Genomic DNA, 6,967 nt, shown 5'->3' on the forward strand with positions numbered 1-6,967 from the left:
AATACCTAGGATAATTTTTTCCTAAAACTTAAAGTTCTTCATTGAAGTTGAAGAGACTCCAACGGCTTTTCACCTCCCCTGTTGGCCTCTAGATTGCCTCACTCAAATATAGATCATCGACTTCCTTCTTCCTCATATACCATTAAAAAAAAAGAACTAAAGTCGCAGCTATTTCACCCAATTTGACTCAGATTTCTGAAGGAAAGCACAAGCCAAACCATGACCCTATTGTCACAATGTCTGCAGGCCATTTCTCAGAACAAATCTGAACTTTCCAGCACCAACCAATTTGAGTGGCTATTCACCATACATGTGTGAGGAGGTAGAAACAGAAATAGTATCCAGGATTTACCACCTTAAATAAGATCACACTAGGTCATGCCTCTGTGGATGTGGGACTGCCCATGATTCACACAGAATGTTAATGTGTGTGTGTGTTTTATATATGTATGAATATATGTATGTATGTGTGTATTATATGTGTATGTTATTTTCCTACAGTGTTTTGAACTGACCATTTATGAATTCTCACCTGAAAGGAACAGTCATACATTCATTCTATCAGTGCACAACACCCTATTGTTTCAGTAATATTTGTCTGAGAGTTGCCCTCTCAAGGGAAATATTCTAGAAAGTCTGTTGTCACCCAACTGACACTTTGTTAGATTCTAATGCACACACATACACATACTTTTTTGGTTGTGTGTCCAGTCCACAAAGACAAAGACTATAAAGCTAGGACAAAACAAATTGTAGCAAATAACCTACCTAGCTTTTCTTAGCAGATGAACTTTTTCATGCTAGAACAAGCATACTGTTGATGTCATAAAGTAGGCGGATCAGAAGAGAGTACAGCATATTTACTTCTTGAATATTTAAGTACAATTTTCATTTACTTTCAAAAAAGACACTTTAAAGTGACAAAGAACTAAGCCTCAAATGAAATAATACCAGGCCAGCATTTGTACAAATAGAGGATAATTTTAAATTATAAGGTTTTTGGCTTGCTCTAGAAAGACCCTGTCTTTTTCCACATAGCCCAGGCCATTCTGACTTGAAACTTATGTTTCAGAACAAAAATGTACTGTCCCAAAGTCTTCTATCTAGCATTCACCATGGATATGTTTATGTATTGTTGATGAAGAGATGCTTAAATTCACCAAAGAAAGCAGAGCGCTGTTCTGAACTATTAAACTCAGCTTCATGTGCGACAACAGGAGGTCATAGGCAATTAACACTGCAAATTGGAAGGTTTAGAATCTTTGCATGACCTTTAAAGGGCAACACAGTTGCCCATTCACATGGTGCAATTATACACTGACTAGTTTGTAGGGGGAAAATATAAAAATGAAAATATTTAGCAAAGCAAGCCTCGTCATCAAAAGTTACTTCAAGTGCTCTAGGGTCTGCATGTTCAGCTTTTGCGTGTACAGTTTTGTCCTGCAAAGTCTATGATGAGCACAAAGGACATGAAGTTGGCTGGTTGTCTCCACGTTGTCAAGTCCTGAGTTTACCATTGCAGTAATTGCTGCAATGCAACATTGTTGCATTATTGGATCTCACGGTAAGGAGTTTCCAAAATCTACTTCATAGAAAAAGAAAAAGCAATACAAATATAAATTTAATTGAATGACTAGATGTACTATTGCTAGGGGAAAGGGAAATGTACCTTTGCTAACAGGCCATTCAGGGGAAATCATAAAGCAATTACAGCTACTATGGAATAATTTAGGAGACTGAAGGAAGATTAACAGGGCTTCATCTAATATAGGCAAGTATACTCTGATTCCTTAGTTATATCCCAAGCCTCATATGCATCATTGTAAGCAAATTAGAAGTCTCCTTGCAGCTTATGTGTTCACTAGCCACCTGATTTTCAAGCATACTAAAGTTCTGTATTTTCTGATGGCAATGCCAATCAATTGCCAAATTGATACCGAATTAGCGAATAGAGCATCTATTATTGCAGTCCTCGGTGAGATCCAACAAATACATATGACATATACTCATTGGAAGCAGGTGGGTTTTAGAAACCTAACACAATGTGTGAGGATGATATCTGTGCAGCTGATTTGTGACTACCATTTACAAACCACAATTGTATATTGCAATGTGACTAGTGAGGTTTGCATTGGGGCTGTGAAAAAATATGCTTAATGAAGTAATTAGACAGGTCCTATGCTTTGAAATGTGTAGGAACTCTCACTGCTACTGTCAATCAACACTCCCCAAGATGCACTTTCAGACAGCAAAAAAAGCGACTTTTATATTTTAGTAACTTAGCCAATAAAAGTATCTCAGAATAAACAAAAATAGATATGCTGCATATAACAATGGATCAAAGTGTCAAACTCAACTATATATTATCTTGTAAAACTATAGATGCAGTTGTTTTATAGGTAGTCATATAAATTTTAAGAAAACTAGATATGTAAAAATAAGGACCTTGAATAAAGTTTTCTTGCCTCCTTTAATATAAAATCATTATTTTACATGGATACCATTAAAAACATTTGCATCCATATGGGCATATAGAGACTATACAGAAACATAATGCACAAGAAATATATCTAAATTCTGCTTCCTTCATAGTCTAGAAAGTGTAGCCATTCCTCTTTAAATTTCTATAAGGAAAAGAAGGAGAAGACAAAAATGAGAAGTTGTACTTCATGATAAGAACTCTGAAACACTGTACGGAATAAACAGAGTCAGAACTTCAGAAACTATGTAACATGTCAGTGTCAAACTTCTGGGTCTATTTGCTAGTCCCACTGTCTATAAACCATCTCAGATCACACTCCAAACAAAACACCTGCTCTATAAGAAGATTCATGGTAATTCATACACCCATCTTTTCTTTATCAATGGAATGTTTAAATAGCTCACTCAATGTGTTCCAGCTAAAGCTCCAAAGAATTTCCCAACAAATGGCAAATTCACCTATTCCAAAGCATTACCCCACCAGTGACTCAAGAAAGAGTAAGACACATCCCATGAAACACTGTGCAAGTAAGAGGCCCAGAAATGATGCTGATTCGGCTGGCTTGGCCTTCCTGTCTAACAGTCATTGGTATTAATGAATTTCTTCTCTCTGTAACAGATTGATGAATTGCATTTGTAAATATCAGGCATGGATCAAAGCAGATGATGTTAGATGCTTATTTTTAACCTCAATTTATAGTTTATCACCAAGAAAACAAAACTGCATTACATGGCAAAGTTCCTTCTTTTTGCTTGAATTTTCAATGAACAAAACAGCTGCAGAATAATGCTACTTAATGAGGTATCTCTAATAAAATAGTGCAGAATTAAAGCATAAACTGGGCTGTTTGCACTCAGTTTCAGCTTTTAAAATACAATAGAAGTAGCCAAGTTCCTCGTTTGGGACACGCATTACAAACCTTATTAGTAAACATCCATCAGTTTGCAATTACACCCCAACTTGAAGGTGATTCAATAGTACTATTTTTTGAGAGCCATGATTTAAAAAAATGCCAGGCAAATGCTGGAGAGACAAAGATCACCCCTCCTGTACAGTGTAATCCGTAAGACTCAGTTAGTGCTAAGTCAACTTTAAAATATACTTTGTTCATCTCCATATGGAGATGCCATATAAGATGGCCATCAAAATACTGTATTATAAGTATTAAACCCAGGACTACTAAATTTTTCTGATAAAGCAAAATAATCTCTCTAAAATGTTATACCACCCCAAAGTTTCGTCACTTTATAAATTTTTAAAAGGGGAAAGCGGCTATGTCTAAAAATAGACCTTTCTTTACAGCCACGTCATCCCATTTTATAACTTGGTGGTTGGTAAACACTATAGTGCAGATAATGCAGTGTCTAAACAGATTCAGGTCCACAAGCATCTTTACTCTCCAATTTGTCACTGTTAAAGTAGATAATGTCTTTCCAATTCAAAATTACACATGCGCTCACACAGACCCAGAGCCCTTCTGTTTCGCTCAAGCGTAACTTGTAGCATTATATAGGTATTTGCTTTGACACAAAGGTTTCCTGACTCTTGAAGAAGCATAAATCAAATATCACTGTACGTAAATGCGAAGCTAAGCATACTTGACTACCTTTTGTAAAGGCAAGAAAATAACCAAGACTTTCATCAGTTTTTTTTTAACTTCCAGTTTTTTAAATGCCATTTTGGAAAAAAAAAAAAGGCAGCACTTAAACTCTGCTTGCCTCTTGCAAGACTCCCAGTGCCTAAGTACTCAATTTGCAATGACAGTGTTCTCCCAACCTTTTGCATATAAATAATACAACCCAGCGTTTTGCACTAGAAATTGGGGAAATTAGAATAAAATAAGCTTCAATGTGGTTACTGATGGCCTATAAGTGGTTAGTGATGGCTTTTAAAATTAAGATTCTAAAAAGGTCAAGATCCAAACAATTGACTGAAGAGATCCCTAACAGCACGAAGTAGAAAAAGAATCAAATATGTCTGATCTGTTATTGGAAATGTACGATGCTTGGTGCCGAGTTTGAAACTATAAAGGACTCACCAGCTTGGGCAAACATGTACAAACACGAAAAAGGAAAACACAATATCCCTCCTGCTCTGATTCTTTAACATCGTCAAATGTATGTTTAATCTTCTTTGCCAGTAATCTCCTTTATTACTTCACATGGAAAGCTTAAATTAATTGCTCAATTGTGTTAAGTCACCTCTACTAATAGAGCAGTTTAAAGGAGGTAATTGATAACCATCTGAAGTCTGATGTCCACAACAATCTGGCCAGGCAGACAGGAACCAGATAATTACCAGTCAGTTCATAGTCATTGAAATTCGCCCTGTCCTGAGAAGGACACTCAGACACTAAATTATTGGGGGGGGGGGGGGAGTTGCTCTTCAGAGTGAGGAGAAAAAAAAACATAGGTTTGGGGATTGAGATGAGCTTTTGTTGTTTGTTTTCAAACCCACGAAGGACTTTGAAATTCAAGAGGAGGTTTCACACTCACAAAAGGAAGGTGTTTCATCCTCTATCTTACTGGCATGAGCCAAACTCACCGAGCCCTGGGTGGGAGGAGCTGGTCACTGTAGTAACTACATATTTCAATTCCAGGGACTTGGGGCAATTGTTTAACACTGGCCATGAAGTGGAACACTGAATGGGAAAGCATGGTCTCCCTTAGGGTTCTTAGAAAGCCTATGGCACCTCTTCCAGTGGAGACAGAGTGGCTCAGCCGGCAGCTCCAGAAGAAATAGGGCGAGGGACCTCAAACTTTACCTTTGCAAAGGCAGTTTCTGGAAATGTGGCATTGCCTACAGATAGCAAAGAGGCACCCATCGCCTGAAAACACCTCTTGGTAGACACCTAGCCTTTTAGGAGGAGGAGGGGGCAGCAAAGCAGGTGGGTAGGAAAAAACCTGTGCTGCCAGCAAGATGTGGAAGACATCTGCCCGGAAAGGAATGAAAAGCCATTAGTCTCCCCGCGACCCAGAGCTGTCCTTTTTTTTTTCCCCCTGAATGCTTTTCTTTGAAAGATCCTTTACGAAGGCTGTCTTGTGGTAGCATTTACAAAAGCTGTTTTATTCGGTAACAACGAGTCGGCTGCCAGAGAGAAATAAACCTCTAAGCAAGCGGGTGAGCCTCCGGAACTTATGGACGCGATTCTTGATGGAAATAGTTAAATGTGGAAGAATCAATAGCCCCACGGAAACGCCCACCCTCTGCAGACAGGCCTGAGAATTAACTAGTCAGAAGTGGACAGAAAGTGGGTATTCCAGACAGGCGACCCGCCGCGTTCCGTGGAGTATCATCAGTCCTCGGATGACTTCTTCCTTGATTGCGACCCCCGCCCCCAACTCCTTAGGAAAAAGTCTCAAATGCTCACCAGTCAGGACTAGTGAGAGAGCCAATTAAACCCCACTTTGATGCTCGCCTGGGTCTCTCTCCTTTTGAAATAAGAAAGGGAGGACCCTACTCCCTAAGCCTCCTGTCATGCCTCCGTCCCTCTCTGGATGTCCCTCTTCCCCGCCCCTGTCCTTACCGGCTGCGGGGGAGTGGGGGGACACGCGGGCTGCGGGACCGCATCTACCCTCATCTTGGTCTCCCGGGGCGAGCCCGTTTCTGCCCCGGGCCCTCTAGAAAGCCTAGGGAAGAGATGTGCCCAGGCAGGCTGCGGGGGTGCGTGGTCCTCGCATGGCCACTGGGGTCCCCAAAGACCGAAGGTTCCCGAAGGCGCGGCTCGCACCTACCTGCAGCCGGGCGTCCCGGTGGCGGCAGCACCTAGAGATGGTCCTGTAGCTTCCGCGGGCCGACGCCAGCCTTACCGCTCATGCATCGCTTCGGAGATGCTGGTCCGCTGGCACCATCCAGGGGCATAGGGACTTGAAGTCCACCGGTGTGTGCGAGCGAGTGTGACCCCGAGTGCGCGTGTGGGTGCTGCCTCCTCCGAAGGCTAAAGGGGGGCTCGGCAGTGTCTTCACATACAAGCTGGGGGTCCCCTCCCCGAAGCAAGTGGGAGTGCAGCGCGCGAGGCCGGTCTCTGGTCTCTGTTCGTTATCCCACAGTGACAAAGTAATCAAAAGGTTTGTTGACTGAGGAGGGGAAGCCAAAGTGTCCACAGCCCCCAGCGGCGCCAGCGGTCGCCCCGGCTGTCCTCGGCGATGCGCCCGGTGCGCTCCGGCTACTGCGAGCAGGATCCAGGAGGGCTCCAGCAATCGCCGCTCTTATTCCATCTCCGATTTGTTTGCTTTTTAGCTGCGAGCGAAGACTTTTCCTCTCGCCCCGCGTCGTCTTTCCCTTTCACACACGCGCGCGCTCACACGTCCCCCACCTCTCCCGCCCTCCCCCGGGTTCTCTGGGGAAAGGCAATTGGACGCGATGATTCACCTTCAGCCTAGCAGCCTCCGTCGTGAGACTCCTCGACTTCCCCGGCTCGCCCAGGTCTGCGAGGCTCCGGTGTGGACCGGTTCTGAGCAGGCTCGCCGGCTCTGAGCTCAGCCG

The 6,967-nt window shown here is 42.4% G+C and overlaps 1 protein-coding gene across 3 annotated transcripts in view; it reads right to left on the minus strand.

The window, feature by feature from the left end:
• Positions 1-6,337, minus strand: part of Tafa2 (TAFA chemokine like family member 2) — a 442,701-nt gene extending 436,364 nt beyond the window's left edge. For 2 of the 3 annotated variants that reach the window (XR_001197054.3, XM_005079785.4), the window contains exon 1: positions 6,217-6,337. The gene's annotated coding sequence lies outside the window, so the exon portion shown is untranslated. The remainder of the gene's footprint in view (positions 1-6,216) is intronic. The other variant, XM_040754780.1, reaches the window with a different exon arrangement.
• Between the last annotated feature and the right edge of the window lie 630 nt (positions 6,338-6,967).

The sequence above is a fragment of the Mesocricetus auratus genome, unplaced genomic scaffold, assembly GCF_017639785.1.
Source record: "Mesocricetus auratus isolate SY011 unplaced genomic scaffold, BCM_Maur_2.0 Super-Scaffold_100011, whole genome shotgun sequence".
In the NCBI taxonomy this organism is placed as follows: Eukaryota; Metazoa; Chordata; class Mammalia; order Rodentia; family Cricetidae; genus Mesocricetus; species Mesocricetus auratus.